We start from the raw sequence: 23,316 nt of genomic DNA on the forward strand, positions 1-23,316 counted from the left end.
ACAGGACCTTGACTTCTCTCTGTCTGAAATCCTCATCAGGAAAATCTTCACTGGGAAACAGGGCACAACAGTTCTATTCTTTCCTCCCCAGCCAGAACACTTAAGAGCAGAAATGGGCCAGAGGGAGACTAGGAACTCCCACAGTTGATACAAGAACATGCTCCAGCTTTGTTACCTTTCAGCACTTTCTACCACTACTGGTGGGCCAATCTTCAGTCCAAGGGGAGCTGGTGTTGGGAGGGTCCCATCCTGACCAGAGCATTCAGGAGCCCCTGCTGCCTACATGCTAATAGTAGGCTCTTCCTCCTTCCCTTCTGCTGACCATCTCCTTCTGCAAAGTGGGTAAGGACTTGAGATTGGAAGTTTAGAATTCCTAGAAGCATTCCAGCTCAGTCACTGACAGCTCTATCAGACTGAAAGGTGAACGATGTACTCATTGCTTTTCTGATCATGTGCTTGGAAAGAGGGTTCAGCTTCCAAGAAAGACCATGGCTGGAGGAGTTGTGATGAAGGCCATGAGGCTATACTTTGCTAACTTTTTTTTTCTGTTTGTTTGCTGAGTGTGAGGTCTGGCTCTGATATTTACCCGCTTTTCCAGAGTATAGGGATTAGAATGAGTTGCACGAAACCACAGATCCAAGAGGATATGGGATGCCAGGACTGTCCAGTCCTTTGTGTAACTGAGGATGTGGGTGGGAAGGACTACCTATGACCACTGCTGTGGCTTCTGAGCTTGCTGAGTCCCCCTGTCACTTCATCCCCACCTTCTCTGAGGTCCATGTGTTTTTTGTTTGTTTGTTTGTTTGTTTTGGTTTTTGGGCCACACCCGGCGTTGCTCAGGGGTTACTCCTGGCTATCTGCTCAGAAATAGCTCCTGGCAGGCACTGGGGACCATATGGGACACCGGGATTCGAACCAACCACCTTTGGTCCTGGATCGGCTGCTTGCAAGGCAAACGCCGCTGTGCTATCTCTCCAGACCCGGTCCATGTGGTTATTACCTCCATTTAAGGCTTGGGAAATCCCAGCAGGCAGCCTGACAATGGCGGGTGGTTCCCAGATGACTGTGGGGAAACCTGTGGCTGCAGCAGCCAGAATGTTGGGGGTTATAACTGAGAGTAAGACTGCAGCTGCCTGAAGGCAGGTGATGTGACTTCAGACCAGCAACTACCTCCATGTAAATGAGGCCTCACAGTAGGGCAAGTGGGCCAGAAAATCCCTCCTCCTTCCAAGGACCCAGCTGCACTTCATGACCCTTCTCTACTGCAGCTGTCCTCACTCCAGGCCTTACTTCTCGAGCCAGACAAATTGGCTATGCCAGCCCCTAAGGGGATTCCCAAGACCATCTGGAGGCCATCACTGCCCCATCACACTACTGCAAAGACCAAGCTGCAGTAGTGTGTCCTATAGTCATGGGCTGATACAGGTCTGCAGAGAGATTGGCCTGTGTCGCTTCAGGGGAAGTGAGGGTGACAGACATACTTGAATTACTTCCAAGATAATCTGGACACTATTTTGGAAGGTGCCTTTTTCATTTTTGGAATAATCTAAGCACTGTCTCTGGGGGTACTCCTTGCTTCACTCCCAGGTTTGTCCAAGCACTGTCCCTGGGTATGACATAGATGAAGTAATATCTGCTTGTATTACTTCTGGATCATCTAAGCACTGTGGGGGTAGGAATAGAGGGTTGATGTGAGCATGTGTTGGGACTGTGCTGGGACTTTGCACAGAAGAACCCTCATCCTCTAGAGAAAAGTCTGGGCCCCTCTGTACCCCTTTTCCAGTCTGCTCCAGCCTGCCTTCTGCCTTTCCTTGTGATCTTCCCTTTCAGTGGTCTCACCCTCTCTCCTCTGCCTTTTCTGACTTCTTGGTTCCCTTTTTGCCCTGAACAGTGCTAAGTGCCACAATTCCCAGGCTGTCTGCCCTATAACATTACCGTGCCCTGGTACAACTCCCCATCTCCCAGGCTACAGGGGAGTAGCTGTAGGGATTTCACAATTTCTCATGGAATCTATAGGAATTTCACAGTCTCTCATGGAGTCTGTAACACCTGAAGGAAAATGACATCTGCTTCCTGCTTTCACAGTGTAGAGGGCTCTGAGAGGGCAAGCACTTTAGGTGACCAAGCTTCCAAGTGGGGTGCTAAGCTAAGGAGTCAGGTCTGTGTATGGAGCCTACAGCAGGAATCAGACAGGCCTTCTCTATTTTGGTGCAGGTCCCTGTGACCCAGTGGCTGAGGAGCAGGAAATATGGGACAAATATCTTTTCTGAGAAGACCTGGACAGTGGGGTACCCCATGATTCATGTGGCACCTGTCCTATTCTGGGCCAGAGACCAGTAAGTCCCCGGCCATTCTGTGGCCTCAGGGAAGCCTCACTTTAGAGACAAAAAACTGAAGCCCAATAGGGCCTCAGCACTGCACAAAACGCTCAGTTTAGGGCCCTGCTTGGGGGCACTTCTACCGAATCTGGTAAGGGAGGTACTCCCACCCCTAGGCTGCATGGCTGTGACAGCACAGTTGGTCAACCCAACACCCATTGCCCTCAGAGGAGAGAGGAAACACCAGGCTGTGGGGGATTCCTCAGGCCACACTGCACCCCCTCCACTTCCTCTGACCACTCTCATTTTCTTTGTTACTTATTCGAGTTTCTGCTTTTCTTCCCTCGTTCCTTTTTTTCAAGGCTACTTTCATTTCCGTCTGTCAGTGTCTCCCCACCACACAAACATCCCACCCCTCCTGTTTGTAGTCCTCCCACATTTCTCTCCCACCACCTCAGGATCCCCATGAGGTAGCCAGGCCTACCTGGGCTATGTGTCCTACTGGGGTGGAAGTCTCAGACTGGAAGGGCTTCAATCCCTTGCCTCCATCTCTCATCCCAGGTAGAAAGACGAAAGAGTACTCTGATCATGCCAAGGCTAGGCCTTGGTGCTTCATCCTCATGGCTCTTGGGATAGCCTCTGCGGGTCTGGCCTCCTCACCCATGAAGTATGTATAGACCATTCACCTTCAGAGCATACCCAAAGCTCCTATGCTTCAAAACACTCAGTAAGATCAGCTTTCAGTCTCTAGGACCTGCCCCCGAATTGGCTTCTCTGCCTATAGCCATCAGCTCCCACCATGTCTTCCCTGAACCTCATCTCTGAGCTGAGCAAAATTGTTATGTGCACCTCCTGTCCCAGCAGCCAGGCCTGCATAGAGCTGGGTCAGAGAAAGGAGCACCCACTGCTTCTGCCAGCTTACCTGCTCGCCAGGTCAGGAATCTTTCCACCATGCTCAGTAGACACCAGAGCTAGAGCCTAATGCTATCCCAGGAGTCCATCTGTTTTTGCATAGCTCAGCTCCACCCACTAGGAAGTTCTTCCATGAGGGCTGTGCCCTGAGCCCTTACTTCCATCACTCTCAAAGAGGGATCCTCTCTGATTCCTCCTTGTCCCACATATTGACTGTGCCATGGGGCTGGGATGCTCCAATTTTGCCCATCAGAGAGACAGTGACACAGTGGTCTAGATCTTGGACTCCAGTGTCCAACTCCCAAGTTCAGATCGCAGCAACTCTGAGCTCTCTATACCTCAAAGAGGAGCACTGTGAGACTCCAATCAGACAATGAATAAGATGTAAGCACTTTTGAAACATTGAGAAAGCATCACCTATGGCAGCCATGCTTGTTAAAGGACAAACATCTGTGGTTCTTCTCAGCCTCTCCAAAGTGTCATTCCCAGACCCCTTTGGGATCTGCCCACAAGCTCCCTTTTACAGCTTGACTCCTGGTGGCAGTCCCACTTTTAGGGAGGAAACCCCACAAACAAACCTGGTTTGGGCCTGAGCCCTGTGCGTGCCTCATCACTCCACCATGGTCCTGATTTAGTCAGGGACACAGAGGCCCTGCTTCTGACTTACAAAAATGATAAGGCATAAAAACAAAGTGGCTTACACAATATGAAAAATGCTGATAAAATTTAATGTTTTAAATTAACTTTTCATAGTGAATATTTACTATGTGCACCATATTTGGGGGGTAAAAAAACTTTTTAATTTTTTTCTTCCTTTTTTATATTTTTATTTAAAAACCATGATTACAAATGTGACTTTAGTTGGATTTCAGTCACTAAAAGAACACACCCCCCTTCACCAGTTTAAATTTAAAATTTTTTAAATTTAAAATTTTTTAATTTTAAGGGTTTTTTGGAGAGGCCATACCTGGTGGGCTTGGGGGCTATGCACAGTTCATTGCTTGGGATCCATCCCAGCCCTTAGAGGACAATGTAGTGATGTTATTGACTCTGGGTCTGATCTTCAACATGCAAAGCATGTGCTACAGTCCTTTGAACCATCTCCCTGGAACTGGTTTGGTTTTATGAAGATGACCTTCTCTTTGGGGGTTCTAATGCTTCCCTTTGGGGGCTTGGATGCTTTGCCTTGCCATAGACCACAGTTGCTGGCAAGTCAGACCAGGCCCTTGATCTAAAGAGATAACTGCAAATAGATGTAAAGGCAGTATTATTTTTAAAATCCCTCTTTTTTCTGGCCAAAGAATACATTCAGAATGGTATATGTTTTATATCATAGGGGAGAGGGCTCCAAAAGTAGCAGTACCTAGGGCTGTCGCCTTACATCTGTGTCACTCTCCCTCTGTGCAAGGTGGGGGTTCTAACGAGCCTCAATGTCTTCAGAGACCAGTGGGGAAGGGACAGAGGTCCCACTGACTGGAGCTCTCCAGGCATATTTCACAGACACTGGCACTTTGTGTCTTTATTCTTTGCTCCTATTGTCGGGACCTTGTGATTCCTTCTGGAAAGGGAGTATCCCATCGGCAACCAAGGCTCTTTCAGGCTTCTAGATAGTTCTGGGAGATTCTCAGTGATTCTATGCTGCTGCTTCCTGCAGTTTCCACCCTGAGCCATGGCAGACTCAGAGGAAGAGTGGGCCCAGCATTCTCACCTATCCTCAGCTGTTCCTCAGAGGGAAATTGCATCGCCTGTGCCTGTGCCTGGGAGAGGATCACCGCCCTGCTTCTCCTGAGCTGTTCCTTTGCGGGGGTGCAGGGGTCCTGGCCCTGGACATGCCCTGATAGGTGCCCATTCTCTGACTGGGTGTGTTCTTGCCCAAAGAGGGTAGGAAATGTCATGTGTGGGGTTTCACTTCTGCCTTCCCCGTCGACTTGCTGTGAGACTTGGGGCAAGTCACTTGATTGCTCTGGATCTCTGTTTCCTCCTCTGTAAACAAGGAAACAAATAGCTAACCCACCCTTTCCTGGGTGGATGTGGGGTATGGGTGGAAGGACTCTATAAAGTGTCTTTGTGAAGTGTGGGGGTCAGGGAGTGTCCTACTCTTTATTCCCTTAGTGAGATCCCTACCCCATCGTAGCCCAGTAAATTCTTGCATAGCTGAAGTTGGGCTCATTAATGTCCATTCAGCCTGGCCAGATCTGGAAGCTGCCTCCCCTCAATAACAGAGCTGGGTTGCCTGGATGGAGCCAGGGGCTTAGAAAAAACTCAGCAGGTGACAGCACCACCACTTATTTATTTTGTCCTGTTCTAATTTTTTATCTTTATTGCTTGACATACTTTGATTTACATTACTGTTAATGGTGATTTCCACATATATAATCCCAACATCATATCTATTACTGGTATGCCCACCTCCCTCCAGCAAAGATACCCAGTGCCCCTATCTTTTATCTCCCCCACAAACTCAGTTTTGTGGATCAATTTTCTCTTTGTGTTGCCTTTCATGTTCCCTTGCTTAAAAACCACAGCTGAGAAATCATTCTGTCTCTAGCTCTTTCCTTCTACTTCATGATACATTCTAGTTCCACAAACTTGTCCTTTCTTAGAGCTGCATACTATTCCATTGTGATATAAATCATAACCTCTTGATACATCTATCCATAGCTAGACATTTGGATTATTTACATATCCAAATTTTATGATAAACATAGGTGTGCAAATGTCCTTTCAAATTAATGTTTTTGTGTTTGAGGAGATAGATGCAAAAAGTGATATTGGGCACTTTGGGAATTCTGTTTCTATTATTTTCAGAGATCTCCTTATGTCTTTCCAAATAGATTTAACCAGATTACATTTCTGCCAAAAGTGGATGAGGGTTTCTTTCTTTACCACGACCCCACCAGCACTGGATGTTTCCATATTTTTTGATCTTTCATTTTTACTGGCAGAGATAGTATTTCAATGTTGTTTTGATATTCATTTCCCTAATTATGGGTGATGCTGAGTACTTTTCATATGCCTTTGGCCATCTGTATGTCTTCATTGGGAACATGTTTGTTCATCTCCCTATTTTGGGGTGGAGTCTGGACTTTTTGTTGTTGAGTTTTGTGAGTGCTTTATAAATCTTGGATATTAGCCTTTTTTTTACTGAGTTATTGTGTACAAATACTTTCTCCCACTCAGTAAGGTGTCTTTTTATTATAGCGTGAATATATTTTGTTGTGTAGAAGTTTTTTATTTGATGTAGGGCCATTTGTTTATTTTTGTTTTGTTGTCTTTGCCACTATGGTTATCTCATTGAAGGCACAAACCCACACTATTGAGGCCTCAGTTTAGATCTGTGTGTGTATGTGTGCACATGCATGTGGTTGGGGACAATGTCAGTAGAACTGGGGAACCTATATAGAATGCCATGGATAAAACCTGGGTCAACTATTCACAAGGCAAGAGCCGTATCCACTGTATTATCTCTCCAGATCCCTGGAGTTCCTGTTTGAAGGAAGCTTGTTTAGCACATGGTTTTCCTCTGTGAGTACACCATTGTGAAGTCATCAGCGAAATGCTCAAAATACAAAACAAAACGCCAGCAAACAAATAGCCATGAATTTTCCGGCAATGAGTGCCTTTGCTTACACAAGGCAGCAGTTTATTTCCTACTTCAGTGGGGAACATGCAAGGCAAGTGCTCTGCCACTCAGCCCCCAGGTCTCACTTTAGAGGACATTTCCAGAAACTTCCTTGGCTGACCAAAGGTTATCCATTCTGTGTGTCCACACCCTTCATTTGCCCCACACCAAGATTGTCAGCTTGTCTCTACCAAAGACTGTGCATACATGGAGAAAGGAGACTGTCCCCAGCTACCCCTGAGCAGTCTTTCCAGCATACCTACTGGAAATGCATGGCAGTCAGGAGAGCATCAGGTGGATTTTAACCAATCTCATAAACTAGCCAAGACCAGCCCCGGCATCTATAGAAAATTCATGGCAATCCCAAAAAATATCTCCTGAGCCTACCTTTATCCTGGCAAGAGGTGGCACAGGGACTGCTGCTCAAGGAATGAGTGCGTGATCTGCAGCCAGGCAGAGCTGAGTGGTCACACTACAGAGGAAATACAAGAGAGCCAGAGAGGTGTGTGGTGGGGAGGTTAAAGAGGCACTAAGAAGGAAACAAGACTGAGTCAGGGTTCTAGAATAGTGATGGTGGACTGTTGCGTATGTAAATATTTTAGGGGATTATGATGTTACTGACCCTAACCTGATTGGTGATTGTGCCCTACCCTACAGTATGACCTGGCATTCTGCCCCCACCCTAGGGTAGTACCTGATTCTGCTTCCACCATTGGTTGGTATCTGATCCCACCATTGGGTGGTACCTGATTCTGGGGGATAAAAACAAGGGTCTGTGGAAGGCGAGGGGGATTTTTGCAGGAACTGAGGCTGAGTCTTTGGACTTCAGTCTTGTCCACCGAATAAAGCTAATATTTCCACAAGCCTGACTGTCTGTGAGCTGTTTACCCGCCGTTTCACCTCAGAACCGTCAGCTAGACAGGGTGGCAGATGCGTGCTCTGAGCTGAAGGGGAAACACCTCATCCTCCATCCCTCCATCAGTCAACCTCTTCAGGGGCTGACTTGCAACAGTGGACAAGAAATCAAAGGGACCTCCCAAGCGGTGTCCATTGCTGGCTTTATTCCTCCATGGAGGTGAGAGGGTTAACTTCATTCTGAGACTCCACCCTGCCTCCAATTCCTTTGGAAACTTCCCCCTGCCTCCATGCTGGATGTGAGTGTGCTCCAATCAACTGTCTCTGGGGGTAGTCTTTGCTCACAGAGATGCAGGGACAGAGCACAGGGCTTAGAACACAGACTCTGGAACCAGAAATTACTTTTCCTCCCAGTTTTGTGCCTGAGCTGAGTGATGGCCCTTGTAGGCAAGTTGTGAACCTCTCCATGCCTCAGTTTCCTTATTTGTAGAGAGGACATTGGTCCTAGCCTGTACTCAATGAATTCATGGAGGTAAACACTAAGAGCTGGGCTCAGTGTACGAGATGATCGGATAATTGCTGCCTATTAGGCATTGCTCATTCACCAGTCTACCTCTCTCATTCTAACTTATGAGCTTCAAAATATCATTGCAGTAAGGACTGTTAACATGAGAAAATTGTCTTCAGTACTATTAACCCCAAGTCCAATGCTGTCCAGAGGCTCTCTAAAACATACTAGAACATTCAGCTGCATGCTGAGAGAAACTATAAGTGCCTTTGCCTCCTCCCACCCCACCAGCCCCTGGCAACCGCCAATCTACTCTCTATTCCTAGGGCTATTTTAGTGCCTTGAGTAAATGGAGCCACACAGATGCAAATGTGTCTCCCTGGCACTTCTCTCTCCAAACATAGTGGCCTCCAGATCCTCCTTGGTAGAGCATGCTGAGAATTTCCTTCTTTTCCAAGACTGCATGACAATATCTGCACACACACACACACACACACACACACATACACACAAACACACACACAGTGTATTTATTCAGACATACAACAAGGACAGCTATGTGGATGATTTCCACTCCTTGGCTGCCTGAACATGGCATATCTATTTCTTCAAGATCCTAACTTCAGTTCCTCTGAAGAAACCCCCAGAAGTAGAACAGCTGGATCATATGGAAGTTCTGGTTTTTGTTTTTTAATGAGCTGTCTGACTGTTTTCCAGAAGGGCTGCCCCATTCTATATTCCCACCATAGGTGCATTCCTTTCCTATTGCTTCCCTTGGGAGCTACAGGTCCTCTATTGTGGGATGTCTGGTTCCCAACTCAGGCTATCCCTCAACCCTCTAAATAGAAATTTCAGGTAAAAGTCTTGGAAAGAGAGGAAAACAATGTGGATAGCCAGGGTGGACTTGGGTGATTGGGTGTGTATGCTCTTCTCTCTAGGAGGACCATCTGTGTGCCAAAGGAATCCACCTATGAAGAATCCATCTGTGGGACATTCCTATAGAGGAAATGACAACATCTGCCTTCTTCATTAGTTCCTTTAAGAGTTGCTTTTTTGGAGCCTGGGAGCAATCCCAAGGGCCAGGTCAGATCACATTCTATATGAAATTGTCATCTTTGGTTCTTTGGAGATTCTGTAGCCTGTGGGACTTGATTGGCAGCCAGGAAGAATATTCTAGAGAAAAAAGGCGTAGGAAGTTTGGGGGTGAGTAAACTGGGAAGGTCACCTGGCTAAGCCCAGAGGTGGCACTGTGTTGGGGAAGCAGGGCTCTGAATGGCAGGTGGATGAGAGGCAAGCCTTCCTCTGAGATCAGTCATGTAAATGTCAGTAAATCCTTCTATCTTAGTGTCTGTTCTTGGCATGTCAGGCAAGAGACAGACTGGTCTGAGGGAAAGAAATACCCTGAGCTCAGGCTGAGGGTCCCAGTGTACTGGATTCAAATCCTGACTCTGCTGTTTAAGCAAGTGTGGGAGTCAGCGTGATGCTGCATCTCTTTGTGATGGGGGTCCCCAGTGGTGGCAGTGAAATGTCACCCCACAGACTGCTGAGGCAGAGGGCAAGGAGGAGCTGCTCTGCATGTGTCTCCTGAGTTGTTCCTATCACCCTCCTACCGCCTTCATCCTCTTGTCCCAGAAAGATGGATGCATGAGGAACCCAAGGTTTGCCTACAAGCCAACACATTGCTGGCAGGAACAGAGAAATTGACTACTGCCTTTCTGAGCCCTGTGAAGCACTGTTTCCCATCTGTATTGAGAGACCTGCCTCTACTTTCCACCCAAACCCCTGCTGGAAGATGGCGGTGCTGAGGCGCAGAAGGAAAAGCAACTGGCTTTGATTGCTTTCACTTTTTTTCAGAGACAAATATTCACTTGGAGGAAGTACTGTTTGTACAAATTGAAAGGATATGGGGCTGCTTGGTCCACCTCTCAGCTCACCTCTTCCTGGGAACTTAGAAAAATGAAAGCTCATTCCTACCCTACTTGTTGATGGCAAGCTCCAGCCCTGCCTTTTTGCTTCTCTTTTGCTTTCTTCTGGCAATGACTTCCCTGCAGTGACCATCCATCACTGCTGCAACACACTCAAAGCCCTTTATTTCAGCAGCCTGTACTGCCTCTCTCACCTGGTCAAGGTGTGGTTTGCAGCATTCGAGCTGGCCGTTGGCCCAGGCCTGCCAAGTGATGGAGTTGGCCCTGGACCCATGAAGGCTGGTTTTAGCCCAGTCAGGAAGGGGTGTTATAGCACAAACATATACAGGGTCAACCACACACACATGCACCCATTTATATCCTTCACTAACTGATGCAGAAAGAGTCTCACACTCACACAGATCATTCACACAAATATAGCCTCTCGCACAGGCATTCACAGCCACAGTAACACACAACCCCTAAAACGTATGCAGCCACACATTTACGCACAATCATTCACGCCATCACACACTAACACACCTAGTTACATATTGTCTCAGGCAGTCACATAAGAGTTGCACATACAGGAGCCAGAATGATATTACAATAGGTAAGGCATTTGCCTTGCATGTGGCCAACCTGGATGTCAATCCCTGGCATCCAATATGATTTATGAGCACAGATCCAGAAGTAACCCCCGAGAACTATGAGTCTGGTTCAAAACAATAACAACAAAAAAGAGTCGCCCACATGGCCACACACATTTATATTCATGTAGAGTCTGTATATACACATAGTCTCACACACAGCCATACACTCATATCCATGCACATAAACTCAAACACATATGTAGTTTCCTACACAGCCACATATACAGTCTTACATATTTACATACAGTCTCACATCATACATACATCATCTCACACAGTCACACACATGCACGGTCTCCCAGAGTCACACACTCACATGTACATAGTCTCACACACTTATAGAGTCTCACAAACTCACATTTACACACTGTCACACAGACTCATAAATACACACACAGAGTCCCCTAGATTCCCTGTTCTGACCCCTTTGGTCTTGGCTTCCACTGTTCTGGAATGGGTCACAGTCTGATGCTATAATTGCAGCACATGCCTCGTTGTGTGTTTTGTGTATGTGTGTGTGTGTGAGAGAGAGAGAGAGAAAGAGAGAGAGAGAGACAGAGATAGAGACAGAGACAGAGAAGGGGGGATAAAGAACAGTGCCAGCCCTCTACCATGTCTGCCTGAGGTGTGAAATGTGACTGTGCCACTCAGCTCCCCAATGCACTCTGTAGGAATTGAGTTTAGTGTAGTGCTGGGCAGCTCAGCTATTCCAACTCCAACAAGACTTGATCCCTCTCACCAGGGTCATGCCAGCATCCTCAAGCTTTCACCTACAGTTATAACTGTGCTGGGCATTTTTCTTATGCCCTCTTTATTCTAATAAACACATTTAATATGGTTGCCATATCAGTCTCCTTTTTTAGGTGAGGAAACAGGCTCAGGCAGATTCCAGGCCATAGACAGTAGGAGTAACAGAACCACAGCCAGCTCATCTAACTGCAGATGGACACCCATCTCATCACCCACAAACATCCCTCTGGCCCAGGAGCCAGGATTCCTAGCTGTTCAGTCCTGCCCCTCTCCTGGCTGATGCTGGGGGACATTCATTGTGCCAGCCTCAGTTTGTCACCCTTTAAAATGGACCAGATTCTCTTATAGGCCCTGCCAGCTACCCTGGGCAGGAGAAGTGTGTGAGTGATGAAATTTCTTTGAGGCTGAGTTATACCCCAGGAATTCCAGACTCACCACAGACTCTGGACCCGGGACTCAGAGATTCATGGCCCTTCTCTGGCCTGGAGGCTTCCTGGAGAAGACATTTCTGCCCCATGGGCCATTGAAATGTGTATCACATGGTAGGCACATGGTCAGTGTTGCCAGAACTCACATTGGCTGGAGCCCCAGCTCTGAAATATGACCAGTGGACCCTGCATTTCAGGACCAACCCTGGACCATGAAGCAGCAAATTTGCTCTCTGAGTTACAGTCACACAAATCTGGGTAGGTCACCTAGCCTCTGAGTCTCTTTTCTCCAAAAACACTGAATGAGAAGCCAGAGAAAAGACCAAACTCAGATCTACCACAGGATCCTTATATAACCATATCTAAAACATCCCTCCTGCTATTTGTCATTTATGTCTGACCACAAACACAATGACAGTTCCAAGAAGGCCAACATTTTGTTCTTTGTCATTCACTGCCTAGGACACCATCTAGGCGCTAAACAATATTTGCTCAAGGAGTGAGAAAAGACAAGTCACCCATGAAGCTTGCTTCATGAGGTGTTCTGGCCCAGAAACTTCTGCCAAAGTTCTGGGTCCCCAGAGCTGAGAGGTGGAGAAGAGGAAGATAGTGTGTGTTTGACCCAAATGAGGATCTTAAAACTGCTCTACCCATTCCTCTCCACTCTCCCCTAACCCCTCTCAGCTCCCTACACATCTACACTTCCTATAAGAAAATACAGCCTGTTTGGAATTCTTGTTCCTCATGACCAGCTCTGCCCAACTCTTTCTCTCAATTTTGTCAGACCTTAGTCATAGCAGGCTCTTCCCACAGAAAGTCCTCCCAGACCATACCCATTCATGAGACCTCAGTTATCTGGACCCTCCAGCTTTCCTGAATACTTCTCATTTCTCAGGATTCTTGGCAGTCAACATGAAAGTTCCTGTGCATACTTGTTTGGTTCCCAAGCATGTAGAGAGCCTGTAGGTGTGAGGATTGGGGAGAGCTTGGGTGTGGCAATGCCCTTCTGACCTTTCTCTGACAGCTGAAGGAAACTATGAACATGGATGTTCTTTTGAAGACCTTCCCAGCCTTGGCCCACTGCTTTCTCTGATGCCATCATGCCTCAGCTTCCCCAGCTCTGTTCACCCAGTGCACCTACCATTCTTTTTTTTTTTTTCGGCCCACACCCATCTGATGCTCAGGGGTTACTCCTGGCTAAGCACTCAGAAATTGCCCCTGGCTTGGGGGGACCATATGGGATGCCAGGGGATCAAACTGCGGTCGCGATCTTTCCTTGGCTAGCGCTTGCAAAGCAGACACCTTACCTCTAGCGCCATCTCGCCAGCCCCGCACCTACCATTCTTGCTGAGTGCTGGATCTCCTGAAACCTGGATCTGACCATTTTTTAATATCCCTTCTTGGCTGCAAGGCTCTTCCCAGCAAGCCTGGCTGATGCCCGTCTCTGAATGTCTCCACCTCCCTGGTTGGATGTGTGGCCCACTTTTGCCTGGAGTAACCTTTCCTAGCCAAGGACCTGGATTCCTCAGACCCTCCTCTTCTTTCTACCTTACCCAATCTGCCTATGATGCTTTGCCTGGTCCTGTGTGCTGGTGGCTCAGTGGTCTCTGGGCTATGCTAGGCAAAGGTTTCCATGGTGAGTAGGTGGGCACCAGGTGGGCTGTGAATATTTTCTGGGGACCTGGCCTAATGCCTTAGAATCTTTGTGTGTGGCTTCCCAGCTAAGATCCAGCCATCATCGTCTTTGAACTGGGACCTAGAAACATGAGGAGCCACATAAGATGTGACAGAAGTGACCTGGATGGGCTGATCTGGCAGGTGGCATATCTTTTTCCAGTACTTGGATGTCATGAACCTTCTTGGGAACTCTGTTCATCCTCTGGCTGTCCTGTTCTCATCATATCTCCCCTGGGTGCTTCTGTCTCATCCCAGACAAGCAACTGGCTGGTTTCTCATTCTGATTCCCATTCACTCATCTCTTCTCAGGCCTGAAGTGGGTCCCCTTGAGGTCCAGGCTCCAGACCCACATGAGCCTCAGACCCTCCTTTCAGGGACCTTCAGAGAGCTAGAACCACCAGAGCCCAAACCCACTGCAGCCACCTCCCAGCCCTGATGTCAATAAATCTGTCAATAAGTCTAAATGCTTTTTTCCCAACTGTTCATGTTTCTGGGACTCCCAGGAGCTCCCAGGCCAGCAGTGAACACCCAGATAGGAGAGAAATCAGTCTGTGTGGGCCATGTGTCTGATGATACCTCTGGCTGGGATTCTCCAGCTGAAGGGGGCTTTCCAAGAAGGGGGAGCAGCTAGCTAGTAGTTAGGACCCTGAGAGTCACTTCTGTCTCTGATCCTGGGGCTGGATGGACCTGCTCTCCTTGGCTTGGTGCAGGCAGAGGTAAGCAAGACCCTGTCTGACTGCATCTAGGACCATCACTGGGGCAGATGGTGCTGGAGGAAGTGGGGAAGAGAGTCTGAACCTCAACACTCCCCCCCAGTTCCTTTTAAAACACATACACAGACCCTTAAAATTGGGTTGCCAGTGACAACCTGGCATATCATCTTTTTATATTATTCTTAGCCCCTCTGTTGCCATAGTGACGGAACAATGCCTTTAAATATAGCGGTTCATTTTTTAGCTCTAGTGACAAAGTTCTGGTGTTGTCCAGAAGGCCAGGGGCTAGTGAGTGTCCCAGGGCCAAGTTCTCCAAGCATAGAGCCCAGTGGTGCAGGCCTGGTGAGCTCATTAGCATCTCAGAGGTGCTGAATGCTGAGTACAGGTGTGGGAGCAAGAAGGTGGGTTCTGGAATTCACAGACCTGGGTTCATAGGTCCCCCCCTACCCTGCCCCTTGATCTTTGCTCTGCTCTCTGTGCCAGTGTCTGCTTCACAGAGGTGCATGAGTGGCAAGACACTACAGTGAGTGTGGCACCTGCATCTCAGTCCCTGCTTCCCACTTCCTGCCCTCCCCCATGCCTTCCCTCCATTTCTCCCTCAGTCTTTACATCCCTCTCACTTTGGCTTTTCCTCCCACCCCCCTCCTCCCCGTTGCCCTGAATTATTGATGTTAAATTCCCAGCCAGTAACATCAGAGGGTTAAAATCCATAACCAGCCTTCCTCCGGTCTCCCCGCGGATGGCCTTCCTTCATGGCGGGTGAGCTCATCGTCATTAATCACACATCACAGCTGAAGCTCCCTGGCCCCTATAGTCCAGCTGCAGAGCAGCCTCCAGCAGCTGGCAGCCCGGCTGGCTTCTGGGAGGAGTGGATGGGCAGGACCGGCTCAGGAAGCAGCAGCAGGTAGGTGGTGTCAGAGCTCTCCTAACCCAGTGTTCAGAAGTGTCATTTCTAGCTGCATTCTGCCACCAGCCCTCCTCCTGCCGTCGTCTTGCACCTCTCCCAGGCCTTCCCCCAGACTAGCTTACCATACCCTCATTTCTCCACATACCAGAGTTCAAGCTGGCAGGTCTGGATTGAGAGGCATGTGGCTTATGCCCAGCAGCCTGGCAAGTAATGAGTTCCCTGTCACTGTAGGGGGTTGCCCTGGAACAAAGGCCTTGGATCCTTGGCAGGTACTAATTTCCCCATCACTGTAGAGTTCACCCAGTGGAAGTTATCCACTAGGCCAGATGTCCTGGTTACAAAATGAATAAGAGCCTCAGCTCTACCTGTGAGGCCCTGAGGAAAATTGTATTGGAAATCGCACGCTGTTTTGAAGAATCTTGAGCTGGGTTAGCCTCCTTTATGCAAACCAGACAAACCGCCTGGAAAGCCAACTTGCCTGGCTCTCTGCTGATAGCTGCTGCTCTGCAGCTGGGCCTCTCCTTCAGGCCAAGTTCAGCTGTGCTGGCTGGGAGCTGGCTGTGGCTAGTTCCTGGGAAACTACTCTGTGCTGAGCCCCAAGCAGGGGAATCAGAGATGTTTGTTTTGGAGGCCAAAGGCTGCTGTCCCAAAGCTGGCTGACTCCAAACCCTCAGCGCGCTATGGGTGTCTGAACAGAGGGTGCCCTAGAGTGGACTAGCTCCAGCAGGAGGTCCACCAAGGAAAGGTGTCTTCTCCCCAGGTCACTGTAGTGTGACTCCAATAGACTGAACTCTCGAGCTCTGGCTCTTAGGGGTTCTCACTATTTTTGCTGACCCTCTCTTGGTCCCCAGCTCAGATGTGTTCATGTTCCACAAGCATGCCCTTATGTAGAAATGTCCCCACCCCACAAGTGGGCCCCTAGCTCAGAAGTGTCCCCTCCCTGTAAGTGTGCCCTATCCGAGAAGTGTTCACACGCCACATGTTATACAGATGTTATACAGCACAAGTGTGCCAGGCCCACCCCGGCCTGGATGGGAGGCACTTGTATGAGAGAGACAAAGGGAAGGTCCCATTACCCTTGTCTGAGGCCAACCTGGTGCATGTGAGCAGGCGATGGAGTAGCAGGACTTGGGCCCTTGTGCATCCCCCAGGAGGGTTGAAAGGTTGCACAGGGGTAGCTCCTGACTGTAGCTAGTTCTGTGAGTCATCTGGTATCTTCAGGCATCTTAGGGCTCCTCTCCCCTCAGAGGGCAGGACAGGCCTGGCCCTGCCCACCTCACATGCTGATGCTCATTTGTCATTGTTGGCATCAACCCGGCATCTATCTAACTGTCACCAACAGTGGGCTGTCCCCACCCCTGCTGCATTTCCCTCAAGGCCCTTCCACGCCCTGCCTTCAGGTGCACACATCCTGCCTCTTGTCACAGGCGCTGTAGACATAGGATTCACCTCGGCCTCCCATTTGGCCCCTGTGACTGAATGGGGGAGTCTTGCCCAGGCAAGGCTCCTGATAAGCTTCTGGGTGAAGTAAAGCATAATACTCTCAGGTCTCAGTTTTCCCACTGTGAGGGTTGTCTACCTCACACAGTGACAGTCTGGGCTAGTGTTTGTGCACCTGCACTTGGTGTGATTGCCACCCCAGAGTCTGTTCTTTCCCCCAGGCTGGTCTTTGTCCAGAGCCTGCTGTCCTGTTGATGAGCAATTATTACCCAGAATAGCCCATTGTTTAGATTCAGGTGCACCGACCCTGTATTTATCTCTAGCGTGTGTTGGGGCTCCTGCCAGCCACATGGCTGGCATGATGGGGCTGACTAGGCCTCTCGGCCCCCAGAGAAGTCTCTGGCCTTGGGAGATGGTACCTTGGGATGAAAGACAACATGCCACACTGAGGATGTTTCATGTCCCTCTACAACCAACTAAGATGGGTGTCACCAGCTCTGTTGACCAGCTAGGGTTCCCCAGGGCTCAGGTTTTTCAGAGCAGAGCTGGCCCAAAACAAATTGCCATCACACAGCCTTTTTGTGCTGCCAGGCTCCACAGAACCTCTTACAAAAGACTCAGGAGTGCCTTTTAAGGGATGGGGGTTATAAAGCATTCCCCTCTTTCTCCAGAGCATTTCATTTTGTTTTCTTTTACACATTGAACTTCAGTCTCGGTTGTATTTTTTTCTTGATGTTTTGGATCACACCTGGTGGCACTCAGGGGTTACTCCTCTTGGCTCTGTGCCTAGAAATTGCTCCTGGCAGGCTTGGAGGATCATATGGGTTGCCAGAAATTGAACCAGTGTCTGTCCAGGGTTGGCCGCTTACAGGGCAAACACCCTACTGCTGTGCTATCTCTCTGACCTCCTCGGTTGTATTTTCAAGAAGACTGGCTGAAACTCGAGTTCACTGTATCTGCTGATGCTTTTCCCACTGGATTTCTCAGGTTTTCCTTGCATCCCATCATCCCTGGAAGAACTATCTCTATAGAACCACAGTTTGCCATTCTCCCTTGAACCCTCTGAGGTGATAACCAGGAGCAACTTTATATGCAGGACTCCTTGGCACTTTGTCCTGTGTTGTTCTGGGCCCTTGAAACAAGGACCCTGGAAATCAGTGTCTCTTAGAAGTGCAGATCAGGAGACTACCTTTCCTCATTACCTGCACCAGATAATAGAATATATTCTGTTATTTTCCTTGCTTTGGTAATATCACCACAGTGAAGGTATTCAGTATGGCATACCCCTAAAATGTGTGCATTTTTCCATTCAATGATGATATGTGTGTATTTTTGAGAAAACAAAGGCAAATGTGGACACACCAAAAAAAAACCCTTCTTACTGTTCATGTTGTGTGTGTGTTTTACTTATTTCTGTTTGTGTGGGGGTTTTGGTGGTTTGGTTTTCCCCCTTTTTACCAAAATGGAATCATCCTATATATATATAACATTATGCAGCCTGCTTTTCTCAAGATAATAGTTAGTCACCATATTCTTAGAGAATGTATAGTATTCTCTCAAGCAGAACAGAGATCAGTAAGCAGACCAGAGATCAGTAAAGGGCAAAAATATTTTAGACTTTGGGCACCATACTTCCTGTCTTAGCTGTTTTACTCTGCCTGGAGGCAGGAAAACCAGCTATTAACAACATGTAAACGAATGAGACTGTCCCAATAAAACTTTATTTGCAAGGATAAACTGTAGTGGGGTTAGGACTGTAGGTTGATATTGTTTGCTTACTTCTATCTAGTTTTCATAGCTCTGTTAGTTTCATTGCTTTAGCACTTTCATTGGCTTCAGTACTAAGTGCTTCAATCTTATTAATAAGGTTACATGCAATTTGTTTTATTTATTTTTCTTTTATCTTGGACTCTTCCTGAAAATTGGGATAACCATACCTCCAAACTATGAATATCTGTGAGATAATGTTTTTGATATCCACTACAAAATTGCTTTCAAAAGCACTTTGCCAATTTCTACTTCCTGGGTAGCATAAGTGAAATAAGGCCAAAGATTAATAGTTGACAGAGGACAAATGTTTTTACCCACCAACCCTATAGATAAGACATTTGTCCTTAATTTACCTTTTCCTTTGAGCCTAAGGATGTGCTTTTGTCCTTCCCCTACTTTGGGGCTTTTGTGAGTATAATGCCTCAGGTGCTAGAGCAATAAATAGTACAGTGGAGCAGGGCACTTGACTTACATACACCTGTTTCATCCCCAGCATCTCATTTGGTCCCCTAAGTACCACCAAAAGTAATTTCTGAGTGCAGAACCAAGAGTAACCCCTGAATATTGCCAAGTGTAGCACAAAGAAATAAAAAAAAAAGACAATATGCTTCAAGGGGGAATATCTTGTTCATTCTGATGCCCACTGACTTGCAACTCAACTTTTCTTTCCTATCCTTCCCCTGTCCTTTGACCCTGTCAAAATGATTTCTTTGAGGACATGAGTCCACCATCTGCCAATCAACCTGCATGTTTATCAGTAAAGTCTTTTTCTGATCCATCACTATCTTTCTTTTGATTACCCTCAACCAGACCCTGGAACCAGACCTTCATGGTTACACACTGACTAGAATTTTCTGGTCAAGTCCCATAGTAAGAGAAACAAGTAGGCTGGTCAGTGATTCAGGCTGATTCAGCTCCTTGATGAAAGCTGAGGCAAGTTCTTTTGCCATTATGTCTGCCCAGTTGTCATTTGTAAAGGAGTTAATGCAATCAGTTACTCACTATTGTCCTCAACACTGGAACCTGACATGGTACTGGTGCACAGACAAGTAAAATCTATCTTTGGTGGTTGAACTGACTTGAATGCTAGGGTCTTTGGAGTTATTTTGGGAAAGAGTTCATGTGACAATTTTTTTCTATTTTATTTTATTTTATTTTATTTGAGAGACCCAAGCACAGAAGTTTTTAGAACTTACTCCAGGTTCTGTGCTCAGAGATCACTCCTGGTGGTGCTTGAAGGACTCTATATGATTATGGTAATTAAACTGGGGTTAGCTACATGTGAGGTAAGTGCTTAATCCCCTGCACTTTTTCTTCAGCCCCTGAATATTTTTAAAAAGTATAGATCCAGTGCCTGTGACACACAGTGACCTTTAAAAATAATTGGAGGCAGTATGATTGAATGGAACTGTGAAATCCAACACTCTAACTTTGTCACTCATTAATTGTAATATCTTGGACAATACACTTTTTTCCCCGGTGCCTCACCTTTCTTCCTTGCAAATGACTTAATGAACAAAGATATTTACCTGATGCTCACAGATGAGAACATGTAATAAAACTTGGGTGTATTCTCCCAGCTGCACAGAGAGAACAGAATTGGATTAAATGGGACAAGACTCTAAAGGTTCTAGGCCAGAAAATGTACATTCCTTTCTATAATCAGGACAATCTCAGAACCTCAGAGTCCTGGAAAAGAAACTAATTGCAGGGTTTGGTATGGGTGTTTTTGAGGGGTAGGGTAATAGGGGATGTGGCAGGGGAATTCACCTCCCCTACAGCCCACCTGCTAGTGGCATGGGCCTGCTTTCAGGCAGCTGAACCCTGGCTGAGTATTTGGTAGAATTCTCCTCCTGCCCTCGGGGCTATTTCCCTTGGAGCTGCACCACCTCTGTGGAGCCCAGTGCATGCAGGGGCCAAATAGACAGTTTGGATTTTGGCAGCAGATTTTTGGCCTAGAGAGCAAAACCTAGGCTATCCTAATAAGCCATATCCATAGCCAAGGAATCTAAAGCCCTCCTGAGGGAAGTTGTGGTAGGAAACAGCACATCAGTGTTAGTGGCTGTTGACTTGTGGTATGTGTCTATACACTGCAGCATGGACAGAACCAAATTTAATAGACTTTATCTCCTCCATGTGATAATTGAGCCCCAAATAGCCCTTTAAGATTGTGAGCACTCCCCATTTCATGGATCAGAAAAATGAGGTACAGGTATATCCAATTAATAGTGAATACATGCTCTTAGCCCTTGGGTATTACTCACGGGTCTTCAATGGGCAGAAAGTCACTGGGAAAAACATAAATATAATTCACCTGTTTTCTTTTAAATTTGTCTATGATCCCAGAACTGGGGGGACCAAGATTCCTGGAGACCAGAGCTCTGAGTATTCTTTGGAATTGATCATCTGGTCTTGAATATCACCATAGGCCTCTTTCCAAGGAGTTTCATTCATCTCATCATCCAACAAAAGTTTATTAGAGACAGTCTATGTGCCAAACCTTCTTCTATGTGTGACAAAGGCACATCATAAATAATAATAATTTCAAAGAGTCTTTGAAATTCAGAGAGTCTTTGGTACTGCTATGCACTTTTAATAGTACATTTAGATAGTGCAAGGATTGATTCAGTTAATCTTTACAAGAACCTCAAAGATAGCTACTGTTAATATCTTTTTAGATCAAGAAATCAACACAAAAGGGTTAAGTAATTGTCTAATATTCGACAGCTAATGAGTGTCAGAGTCAGGATTAAACCAGGCAATCTAGATCAGCTTCTAGATGCTTATCTTCCCTGCTCTAGTGTGTCTTTCATATGCTTTATTCACATGTAGCTTAGAATCTTTATTTTCCAGCCAGAATACTGATAGCACAAGAAATATTTAATTATATTATCTCAGAAGCAAACTAGGCAGTGAAAACAAATGACTTGGAGTTATATAAACTGTTTGGCTTCCCAGGGACAGTGGGACAGAATCAAAGTCACAAGGTCCAACCTGGACCTTGGCTATTGTGTGTGCCCTTTGGCAAGCCTTTTCATCTTGTCAAGCATTTCTTTGGTTTTTGGGTCCCACCCGACAGCGCTCAGGTCTTACTCCTGGCTCCATGCTCAGAAATCGCTCCTGGCAGGCTCGGGGAATGATATGGGATGCCGGGATTCAAACTAATGACCTTCTGCATGAAAGGCAAATGCTTTACCTCCATGCTATCTCTCCAGCCTCATGTCAAGCATTTCTTTTTTTTACAGAATGGATTATCAACCATATTCCCCCTGCCTCTAAGCATTTTTATGGAAATTTAATAAAGCAATATCTCAAAATAGAAAAAGAAAGCACTGGGAAAGAGTTTGTTAACAGCCTAAGTGGAAATTTGGTCAGTTTGGTGAGTGAATGAGAGAATGAGCAATATAACAAGTCTGAAGATTATCTGCCTGCAGAGCTAACTGGTCCCTTCTCAACATCCTTTGGGTTCCTACAAGACTTTTTATCCTTGACCATGTTCCATGTTAATAAAACTTCAGTTAGCTTTGTGTCTCATTTTATGAAAGCCTTCGAGGTAGTTTCAGCTATGAATTTATTAGTATGATCATGTGGTCCTTATAGGGAGACAAGATGTATTTAGATGCCTTTTGCCCTTGAGGCAGGAGAAATGATGACTAGGAGGAGAAATGATGAGGATGAGGATGATTATGATGTTAATTACAATAAGGAACAGAAATTACTGAATATTTATTACACATGTCAAATATCATGTTGTGTTTTGTAATTTTTTTTTATTTAATTATGAGAACAATTCCACTAACTGCTAACATTGCTATACTCTTTACTACATAAGAAACCCAAATCAGACAAGTTTAACTTACATTCATACAAACATAAAGTTACAGAGCTGGTCATGAACCTGGTAAATGAGATATGGCAACATAATTCTGGTAAGGTAGGAACTGCTGTGGATCACTTCAGAAAGGAAAAGGAAACTGGAGGGCATTGGTTGTGGCAGTGATGATGGTATTGATTTGGGAGGGGGTGATAACACTCCTAGAGGTGCTAAGGGACCACATGGTATTGAAAATAGAATCTCAGCTTCTTGCATGTAAAGCATACATTCTTCCCACTTAGATATTTCCCTGACCTCTAGGCTTGGTGCTTTTGGTGGTAAAAATGAGATTGATAATAGTGGTGCTGGTGGCACTGATAACAGTGATAAAAATGGTGATGATGACTATGGAAATGATGGTAGTGAGTATAAAAATCTCTGGTGCACACTGTGAGTTTTTTTGTATTGTATTTGACCCTAAACTGGGTACTTCCTACTGTCTCATTTAATCCATAGAACAATTTTCCAATGTGAAGTTCTTCTTCTCTACTAACCTCAGAGGGCTCTGAACTGAGGAGACAGAGTGGCAGTTCAAAGGCACATATCCTTGCTGAGCCATATCTGAACTGATGTGCCTCCCTGCAGGGGTGCCACTGTGACCCTCTCAGGGGTCTCTAATCTGCGGACCACAAGTCCAGGCATCTCAGAGATACTTCATGAGCTGTTGAAATCGTGTCAATTTCTGTTGAGATAGTGTCAAATGAATGGATCCTGAAGGGACCAAGCCTTAATCTCAGAATACATAAATTGTATGTATCAAATAAGTATATTTGACCATTATTTATATGTATGTGGTGGTGCTGTGACTACAAAAATACATGTTCATTGTAAAATATTGTGACTTTAGTGTTATTTTCCCAAGGAAAAGTTAGATGTAGAGTTACCATCAGAAAGGGTTTTGAGGGGCCGGGAAGGTGGCGCTAGAGGTAAGGTGTCTGCCTTACAAGCGCTAGCGTAGGACGGACCTCGGTTCGATCCCCCGGCG

The 23,316-nt window shown here is 46.5% G+C and overlaps 1 protein-coding gene and 1 long non-coding RNA gene across 2 annotated transcripts in view; one reads left to right on the top strand and one right to left on the bottom strand.

The window, feature by feature from the left end:
* Positions 1 to 23,316, bottom strand: part of CTPS1 (CTP synthase 1) — a 1,052,426-nt gene that overhangs the window by 342,619 nt on the left and 686,491 nt on the right. The window lies entirely within an intron of this gene.
* Positions 1 to 23,316, top strand: part of LOC126011451 (uncharacterized) — a 290,776-nt gene that overhangs the window by 187,069 nt on the left and 80,391 nt on the right. The gene's annotated exons all lie outside the window — the stretch shown is intronic.

Source organism: Suncus etruscus, chromosome 6 (assembly GCF_024139225.1).
Source record: "Suncus etruscus isolate mSunEtr1 chromosome 6, mSunEtr1.pri.cur, whole genome shotgun sequence".
NCBI lineage: Eukaryota > Metazoa > Chordata > Mammalia > Eulipotyphla > Soricidae > Suncus > Suncus etruscus.